Raw genomic sequence first — 10,370 nt, 5'->3', positions numbered from 1 at the left:
ACACACGCACACACTCAAGACACATGCACATACACACACACAGATAGAAAGCCGGACCAATCTCTCTCTCAAACTGAACTCTGGAGGCTCTGCAGCTGCCCTCCACTGCAGCGTTCAGATGGAATGTGATCCAACAGCACAAAGAGGAAAAATCAACACTTGGTCATAGAAGGGCCAGGCATGCGACCCCACCCTGCCCCCTTCTGTTTTACTGCCCCCTCTGACCACCCCCCCCCCTCCCCCTACACGAGCCACCCGCCCAGGAAAGGACAGGGAGAACAGGGCCTGAACAAAAATAAACCACAAAGCATGATGCAACGTGCCGCACACAGAAGCACTGGAGGAGGATGAGTTCACTGCAGTTAATCTCCCCCGCATTAAAGGGAACATGCTGACCCCCCACGCCCCCACAGCGCCCGAGCAGGGCTCGCTGCTGAACCCGCTAACGGAGGGTCTGTGCAGGGCTCGCCCCTGTGAACTAGGCTTACGGAGGGTCTGAGCAGGGCTCGCCCCTGTGAACCAGGCTCACGGAGGGTCTGCGCAGGGCTCGCCCCTGTGAACCAGGCTTATGGAGGGTCTGCGCAGGACTCGCCCCTGTGAACAGGCTTACGGAGGGTCTGAGCAGGGCTCGCCCCTGTGAACCAGGCTGACGGAGGGTCTGAGCAGGGCTCGCCCCTGTGAACCAGGCTTACGGAGGGTCTGAGCAGGGCTCGCCCCTGTGAACCAGGCTTACGGAGGGTCTGAGCAGGGCTCGCCCCTGTGAACCAGGCTTACGGAGGGTCTGAGCAGGGCTCGCCCCTGTGAACCAGGCTTACGGAGACTCGGACAGGGCCTGCAGGGCCAGCCAGTTTGGAGGTAGCTCCAGTGCATTTTCCTGATTTGGACCACAAGCCACTGTGAAGCTGACAGGTCCCCCAAATGTCTTCAAGTATCTTAAATGTGCTAAAACTGTCTGGGCCCAATCCCCTGGGGGGGGGGGGGGGGCACTGCCAATGAGAAGGCGGGGGGAAGGGGGCCAATCAGAAAGGGGTGGAACATAAGCCCAGCCCCACCCTGATATGTGAACATTTCACAGATCGAACCTCCGTGGCCCGGTGTACAAAGGTGTCTCCTGTTGCGTTCACTCTGCTTACGACAGAAAGACAGCGCTCTGTCCAGATCAGGGTTCTTATAGATTTTATCAGGTATCACACGTTCAGCCTCCTATCTGTCAAACGCATGTTTGCCTGCTAGCTAACCATTACCAAACACGAACCACACATTAACTATTAAGGAGGCTCCGGCTTTCATCATCCACCCCACACAGTCAAATGAACTGAAGTCTTTATTTAAAATAAAACTTTGTGACCTAGCGTAACGTACATTTCGTTACCTATTTTAATCCCCTTTTCGAGCAGCGGAGGTCTGGAGTGACTCAGCACGTGCGCGCTGGCAGTTGAGCAGTTGAGCAGTGAAAGGGCGAGGTCTGTTCAGACAGCGGGCTAAACGCAGAGCGACCGGCCCTGCTGCATGTGTTACCATCACTCCGCTGTTCCCCTCCGCAGGGAGTCAGTTAACCACAGACCCCGTACCACACCCCAAAACTGGGGTCAAGCTGGTACACTTCTGACGCCAGCACGAAAAAACGCAGAAAGAGCCCACAAGAACAAAATCGTCACCAGTGTTATCTGGGGGAGGTTCCAGTCACAGTCTTAATGCATGTTCTGTATATATATGTGTGTGTGTGTGTGTGTGTGTGTGTGTGTGTGTGTGTGTGTGTTACAGGCTTTGTTGACTGTATTGGTTTGATACATGTTTTGCATGATATTCTATACAGCAGGCACTGTTGTGTCCAAGACAAAGTTCCTTCAGGGGTCGATAAACTCTCTCTTATCTCATCTTAGTCGAATTGTTTTGGTCCAGTCCGGCATCGTGTAAAAACCAGTATTTTAGGTGGGCTTTGCGGGTGCGGAAGGTTCAGGAAGGCCCTGTGCCCTCTCGTGACCGCGTGCGCTCGACGCTCTCGAAAGGCTTTCCCACACTTGACCGCAAGCGCCCGGCCAATCGTGCCCCCAAGGTGACACTGATCGGTGGGCTATTCTGGGCGGGGCGTCGCGGCAACGGGCCGTTTGCCTGGGTTTAAAACGCTGTCTGCGCCCCCGCCCTCACCGGCGTTACCGTCCCCCAGAACTCCCTGCACTTCAGCCGGTTCCCTAAAGCCGGCCACCTCCGCCGTGCGCCCGTCACCCCCTCTCTGCGCTATCAGAGACCCTCCACCCAACACACTTATCTCCCGGTTATTCTGAGCCAGCACGTCAACACTCAGCTCACCACCGCGAGTCGGTTCTTTCCCGGGAGGGGCGAGGGCCTGTTTGAGAAAATAAACTGCAAAACTGGAATATTCAACCGGTCCTGGCGAAGCATCATGGGAAGGATCCCCCACAGCACACCCGTGGTTGTTTCCAGTCCACTGCTTCCAGTAACAGCAGACTCACCTACACCCACCAGTCCACTGCTTCCAGTAAGTCCCCACTCACGTACATCCTCCAGCCCACTGCCTGTGCTTCACGACCTGCTCCAGTCAAAACCCCACAAGAGGATGAGGAGGGAGGAGGAAGAGGGGCATCTTCCACTCTTTTACCAAAAATCACTTTTTCTCAGAGAATCAAAGAACATCCTGAGGGCTGCATACAGCATCCGTACAGCCCTTTAACATGACTCCACCTGAGTGGCTTCACATTAAACAGCATATGACTGTATTCCCAACCCAGGCCTTTCAGAAGAGACTGGCTGTGCTATACTGAGCTGTGCTGTTCTTAACAAAAACCACGGATTATACATGCAAAGGTGCCACACATCGACCCGATGCAGCGGTCACCGGAAGCAGGACAGGACTGCTACCCTGCCAAACCGGTCACTCTTTCAGCAGCACGACGGGGTCATGCTACACTCCAAACCAGCCGGTCACTCTTTCAGCAGCATGAGAGGGTCATACTACACTCCAAACCAGCCAGTCACACTTTCAGCTGCACGACGGGGTCATGCTACACTCCAAACCAGCCGGTCACTCTTTCAGCACTGGGACAGGGTCATACTACACTGCAGCTCCAGGAAATGTTTCTTGGACAGGGACCACAAAACACTCGGGTCGCACGAGTCCAATCGGCCCATTAAAAACCGACCCCGTCATCGATATTCGAAACGCCCGGTCGATGCGGGACCGAGCGCGCCAGCGACAAATCAACAGCAAGCGGCATCGCGACAAAAACAGGGAGCAAAGTCACCTGAAAAACCTGGGGCGGATTCTCCCACAATGCAGTCCTGGAGCTTCTGAACCCGGGAACCGGGGTGCGATTCAAGACCGTTCGCTCAAGCGACCGCCAGACATTACGAACACACTCCCGCCCGGAGATGAGCAGTATATTACATTACCTTCATTCGGCAGACGCTTTTACCCGCAGTGATTCAAAGTAAGAGACTATAAATGCACTCGCGTGAGTTATATGAGACAGGCAGAGCCAATAACATCCTGCTGGTGGACATCACTACAGTGCTAATGCAGGTTAGCCATGCTAATCCAGAACACATACCGTCTTTAACTACAGATTCAACATGCGAGTGTATGGCTGCTACTCAAATCAGATCAGATCCATGTAAGATTTTAGGCAGTGCACAGGGTGGCGTGTAGTTTAGTGGTTAAGGAACATGACTGGGACCCGCAAGGTCGGTGGTTCTAATCCCGGTGTAGCCACAATAAGATCCGCACAGCCGTTGGGCCCTTGAGCAAGGCCCTTAACCCTGCATTGCTCCAGGGGAGGATTGTCTCCTGCTTGGTCTAATCAACTGTACGTCGCTCTGGATAAAAGCGTCTGCCATTAATGTAATGTAATGTAATGTAACGGTCAAAAGATCCAGTGAAACTGGATGTAACGGAGTGTTTTTTGAGATGCTTTACTCTCAAAATATTGTGTCGGCAGAGACGTGCACGCACAGATGTTGTTGGCAGTAAATCCCAGCCAGTAATGACTGTGGGTAATGCACTTAATGCACAGGCTAATGAGCTAGCCAATTTGTTAGCAACCTCGACACGCTGGCAGCATGACAGCAAATTACCATGTTATCAAGAGAGATGGGTGCATTAGGAAAAAGCTCATATTGTGCAAGTTGTTTCATCATTTCTCTTCCTGTTCAAGACCTGGGGGAATTGAACATGGTGCTTAAAGGGCACCCCAGTGGAATGTTTGACCCCCGTCAGGACCCTGCTTTTGAGGGGGGGGGGGGGGGGGGGGTGACCTCCGTGACCTCCGGGAACCCGAATCGAGCTGGCACCCCACACCCCGCACAGTCACGCGAGAGCGAGGACAGCGTGAGGGAGCCAGAGGGGGAAAGCGGGGGAGCACTTAAGGGCGAAAAATCGACGGCGGCCGAACAGACAGCAGACAGAGCGGCTTATCGACGATCCGGCAGCGGGAGAAATCTCTTCCTTCCTGCCCGGGGAGCGGCAGATGTGAGTGACTGACTGACGGCCAGGAGGGCCCTAAGCTGTTGTGTCAGGGAGACAGGGGGGGACTTTTAATTAGTTTCAGTTTTAATTAACGCAGAGAGCTCCGGTCATTACGGCTGAGCCGTGAACGTTAATGCACCTGACGTCCCGTCACGGGCGTGGGACCGGCCGGCCCCGCCCCCGCCCCCGCCCCCGCCCCCGCCCCCGCAGGCACAGCTAAAATAAGCCCGCCCGCGACAGAGTTACAGGGCCCGGCGCCTCATTCTGAGAGCGACACGTGCCCGTGTGAGAACACTGGACGGCAGGGAGCGAGGCTATGGACAGGGCACCTTAGACAGCCCTGGCCCAAATGTGGAGCCCTGTCCCAAACACACACTGCTCCCTGTCCCAAACACTCTGCCCTGTCCCAAACACGCAGCCCCCTGGCCCAAACACAGTGCCCTGTCCCAAACACGCAGCCCCCTGGCCCAAACACACACAGCCCCCTGTCCCAAACACTCTGCCCTGTCCCAAACACGCAGCCCCCTGGCCCAAACACACTGCCCTGTCCCAAACACTCTGCCCTGTCCCAAACACGCAGCCCCCTGGCCCAAACACACTGCCCTGTCCCAAACACACTACCCTGTCCCAAACACACTACCCTGTCCCAAACACACTGCCCTGTCCCAAACACTCTGCCCCCTGGCCCAAACACTCTGCCCCCTGGCCCAAACACACTGCCCTGTCCCAAACACACTGCCCTGTCCTAAACACACTGCCCTGTCCCAAACACGCACAGCCCCCTGTCCCAAACACGCACAGCCCCCTGTCCCAAACACACAGCCCTGGTCCCAAACACACAGCCCCCTGGCCCAAACACTCTGCCCTGTCCCAAACACACAGCCCCCTGGCCCAAACACTCTGCCCTGTCCCAAACACGCAGCTCCCTGGCCCAAACACACAGCCCTGGTCCCAAACACACAGCCCAGGTCCCAAACACACAGCCGGGCAGTGAGAGCAGAGGGAGGAGCAGCTGGTGGCCGGTGGTGGTGTGAGGAGGCAGGCAGGCTCCTCTCCCTGACGCAGGGCCTGTGGCGTGTGGTCTGAGACTCCGGCCGGCGTGTCTGCAGCTGTCAGAGAGAGCGCCGGGGGGTAAGCCCTGATAAACACCCCCCCAATCCTCCTCAGCGCCACCGACAGCTCGTCAGGCCCTTCTCCTCTTATCCACACCTCTCCTTCTCTTCCTCTCTTCCTCCCGCTTTCAGAAGAAACATCCTGACATTCTGCAGCGTAGGGACACTACACAGACACAGACATGGGGTGGGGGGAGGGGTATGGGCCATGTTCCAAAGTCTGCTTCTGACCCGTTTAATCACTCTCACAGGCCTATTCTGAAGTCCGCGCAGGAAAGAAGTGGGGTCAAAGGTCAGCTCCGGACAGACACGCCCAATGCCAGCGCACCTCTGTGTGAAATTAACTGCCTCCTGAAGGCTTCAGACTCTGGGCTGTTTTGACATGCAACTACAATGAAAATACCCAACTTTACAATCCCCTCTCCTTAATCCTTTTACTACGGCTGTGAAAATGAATTCCACCTCAAACGACACATAAACGTCTGCAAATAAAAATAAGCCTCTTTCCTTTGAGGTTTTTTATTAATCCAGTCAGAACAGATATGTAGGCTGAACAGATATGTCATCCCTGGGAATAGGAGTGCCCCTGTATCTGATGCATTCTCACTGAGGCCCATTTCATTGCTGCTGTAAACTTCCTCTGCTCTCAAGACAGTGAGACCCTGTATGGGAGCAAAGATGTCTATGCATGTCTACCACATTTGGCAGTTGGGGGAATGGGATATGGCCTTTTCATTCTCTAATCTGCACTCCAAGACAGCAGGTGGCGCTGTGCAGCTTTAAGGTGGCTTAAGACACACAGTTTACATTTTTTACATTAATGACGCTCTTATCCAGAGCGACGTACAGTAGATTAAACTAAGCAGGAGACAATCCTCCCCTGGAGCAACGCGGGGTTAAGGGCCTTGCTCAAGGGCCCAACGGCTGCGCGCATCCTATTGTGGCTACACCGGGATTAGAACCGCCGACTTTGCGTGTTCCCAGGCATTAACCTTTAACCACTACACTACTACTACAGGCCGGCCCGTAATCTTGATAAAATGATCAAAAGATAAGACCAAAGCTATAAGCATCCCTTCACAGTGCTGAAAGGACCACAGAACTGTACGGGTTCTGGGGAAGGGACCCGGCAGAGTGCGTCTGTAGCCAAGGGGCAGGGGTCGAACCCGCGGCCACCTTCCCGGGGTGTCTGCACCAGGTACGTGACAGGGGCATGTCCCCTGAGTCAGCACCGCCTCCAGCCGCCACTTCCCTGCTTATGCGCTCTACAACGCAGCGTGGCTCCAGACCTCCAGGGGGCGCTAAGAGAGGCCCTGGAGACTACAGGGCAGCGGGCAGGGCTGAGCTCCCAATGCGCCGGAGAGGAAGTGCTAAAAGGGGCAATGGGAACGGCAGGTTGCTGGGACAACACTCCAGGTCTGAAACTCGTAACGTAATTCATAAAACCAGCGATGGGTTCTGCTCGAGTCCTGAGAGCAGTTTGGCCAACTGCTTATTTAAGTAACTGAGTATTTTCACACACTTCTTTCGCATGCACAGCAAAAACAGACACACAAAAATCAACATTATTCTGCTAAAAGTAACAGTATTACAGAGCATTGTCAAACATTCAGGTCGAAGTCATCAACTTCCAAGCAGACTTGATGGCCACATCTGGACGTGTTGAAGTACCTTCTGTACTGCAGCTCGCATGCAACACCAGTGCCAGGTACCGGGCAGTGTTCTGTAGGGAAGACCCCAACCGTCCCACCGACACTTCTCTGTTCTGTGAAGAACGTTCCCGAACTCAACACGACCCAGGCTCCTGATTCTACGCGCCGGTCAAGCCAAATTTTAAGGGGACGAGTGCCACTGCTGCTTCAAACCTGCGCTCAGCTGCGTCTCGCCCCTGAAACTGTGCCTGGAGTAAGAGCACCATATAAACACAGACCATTCACTGATATGGTCACACTCTCCATCTGGGCCCAGTCTGTTGTCGACGCACTGTAAGCTACAGACAGGAAAGGGAGCAGGTAAACGGCCGTATGAAAATTGCTAAGGAGAAACCGCCGCCGACATTTTCCTAACAAGGCAACACCAGAGTAGCAGTTTGGTTAAATTAGAATGACAGAAATAGAAACCTTTGTCATTTAAACAGCAGGACCTCAAATCAGGGCACAGTACGCAAGAACAGTGCATCCATAAAACTTCATAATGCATGACAGCAGCACCCACACCTGAGCAGTACACCTCTGACTGCCATAACTGCGTGTGAATGAGTATGTGAACTCGGCTTCATTGTTGCATTGGAGGGTTTCATTGGTGCATTATCAATGAGCAAAACATTCACCCTTCTTCTGAAAGGTCTAGTTCGCTAAAGCGAAGGGATGCCATCAGTGACATTTTCATTGTCATAGTCATAGTTTCCTTTTGAACAAAAACAGCTTTGAGGAAAAACAACCTGAGGTTTCTCCTGTTATGGCAAGATTACTCATGGCTGTTAAACGTCTGAGGGGTATTATGAATACACAACTTTGAATTATTTGAAGTCTGCGAAATTAGCAACTTGCTAATGTATGCTCTAGGTCACCTTCGACCCATACGACTTGCTTTATTCACTTAGGAGATAATGCTGGTGTAAGAAATGACCTACATTCAAAGTACACTGCATCGGGCCACCTAGTTAACGATTTATTGGCAGTGTTATCAGGGCACTCTCTTAGAAACAAAGCTAGCTAACGATACATTATTAAATAGATCGCTATGAGACCCGAGTGAGGCTATGAGACAGCGACGAACCAACCCGGGGTTAAGGCTGTGGCTTAAACCTTGTAAGTTTAAATATAGACCGCGGGGGAGGGGGTCGCCACCAGACTCGTTGGAAAGGCATGGATTCGGCCAACATGTCCTGCTCTACCGCATGTGACTCGCTTGAACATCATGGCATTCTGTAGCTTGCACACATAAGCCCAAGCAAGCAAAATATTCATAACATTAACGTAAGCTGCCTGGTTAGCGTAGTGTGAACAATACGTGCCAACCAGGACCACGGGCGAATTAGTGAACGCCGTGTTAACAAGATATCTTGCTTCATTTACGCATTCCAAATGAACCCTGTTGTGGTCTACGTTCCTAGCAACCTTTGTGGTGCATTAAGACAGTCCAAATGCGAGTTTTAACCGGTACATAGCAATACAGATAGCTACAAACAATAGAATATTACGTAACAAACACGGCTAGCTAACTTAGCTTGCTAGCAGTATATCGCTAGCTAATCACGCCCGATCGAATTGGATTTTCTCTCAACGTGCACAAGTCCGCATTCATAAACGTTACTTAAAACATCCATAAAACAATGTCGGGCGAACAGGAGCAAACTATTTATTGTCAAACACAAGACTAGTCCACTCTGTCTAATCTCATCTGGTCAATGTAGCTAGCTATCGTTAGCTAGCAAGTGAATCACTGTGGCTCGCCACGCTAAAATAAATACGACGCCTGCTTGTTGTAGCCTGCGCTAGGTCTCTACTGCTGAGCTAACGCTAGCTGGTGAAGTTTCATGTTGTTATTATGCCGGTTGGCTACCTAGTAACCGCAGTAAATTCCAAAGACAATGTATACATATTTAGCATCGCTACTGTCAAATCATTTCAAAAATAACAATAGAGAGACACCATTCACAAATGGATTACCAAAGCTACATAACTAGCCAAGTTAGCTGGCTAGCTAGCTAGCTAATGTTAGCAATACAAGCTTGCTCGACAAAACACATCATGTCCAAGCAAAAATTAGCAAGCAGCTAGCTAACGTTACTTACGTTTTCAGGAGTGAAATGAATGCTTCTCCAGACGCCACTCCAGACTGACAAGATAGTTCGCTCTGGGTATATAATGGATTTGGTGTTTTTTGTTTTGCGTAACGTTAGCTATAATATTTGGTTTGATAAAATGCAATCAGAACTGAATTTCACACGATTGTTTCCCTTTTTAAGAATTCTCTGCTCTGACTGTGGGGATTTTGATACATGTTTGACAGCCAAGCGGCTGCCCGCTAGAATGAAATAATTATGAAAGGCGAGATACTTTGGTAACAAAACAAAACAAATAAAGTTGAATTAGCTAGCTGGGTAAATGTTTGGAGCAAATGACGTTCTTTCCTCCATTGAAGCGCTTCAGTTTCTCCCTCAGCTCAATGTCCAGAGATCGGGGGGAGTGGTCGTTCATTCTGTTCCTTCTAACCATTGGTCATGACCTCCTAAACAGGAACATTTTGATTGGATGGTACAGCTGACGGTCAAAATACACCACGGACCTTCCTCTGCGTCAATAGTATTGGACAAAAATATAATAAACGCCTGATGATTGGTTGAAGCGTTGTCAAATAACTGTAATATTCTTGCAAGAGAGATTTGTCAGTTTAATCTCCAATGACGTATGTAGTACGCCTATATTCTTCCAAATGATTGGTGTAGCTATGCGAATACCTGCGAATATTCAATTTATTTATGCACAAAAATGTCTAGCATCAAATCGTCCTAAAATAATCACAGTCCAACCTATGCATGAAAAATATAAAAACTGATGCACAGAGTCAGGAATGTGTGCAGAATCACCAGTCACATTGCGATAACAATAAGGTCATTCCTTTTTCACTTGGCCTGTCAAATGTGCGAGCTATCTGCTTGGCTCTAAACGTTGCATGCCATTAACGGCTACCCTTCGTAAAACACCGTTGCAATGAAACCGTACTTAACTATTTACGATTGGGAAAACATGTCAATTAGGTCTATCTGTAGC

At 51.2% G+C, this 10,370-nt stretch overlaps 1 protein-coding gene across 2 annotated transcripts in view; it reads right to left on the bottom strand.

The window, feature by feature from the left end:
* ppm1ba (protein phosphatase, Mg2+/Mn2+ dependent, 1Ba) overlaps window positions 1-9,805 on the bottom strand; it is a 42,919-nt gene extending 33,114 nt beyond the window's left edge. Inside the window, exon 1 of one of the 2 annotated variants that reach the window (XM_061227879.1) lies at window positions 9,392-9,805. The gene's annotated coding sequence lies outside the window, so the exon portion shown is untranslated. The remainder of the gene's footprint in view (window positions 1-9,391) is intronic. The other variant, XM_061227880.1, reaches the window with a different exon arrangement.
* Window positions 9,806-10,370: the final 565 nt, after the last annotated feature.

The sequence above is a fragment of the Conger conger genome, chromosome 18 (genome assembly GCF_963514075.1).
Source record: "Conger conger chromosome 18, fConCon1.1, whole genome shotgun sequence".
NCBI lineage: Eukaryota > Metazoa > Chordata > Actinopteri > Anguilliformes > Congridae > Conger > Conger conger.
This window is presented reverse-complemented; position numbering and strand designations above follow the sequence as displayed.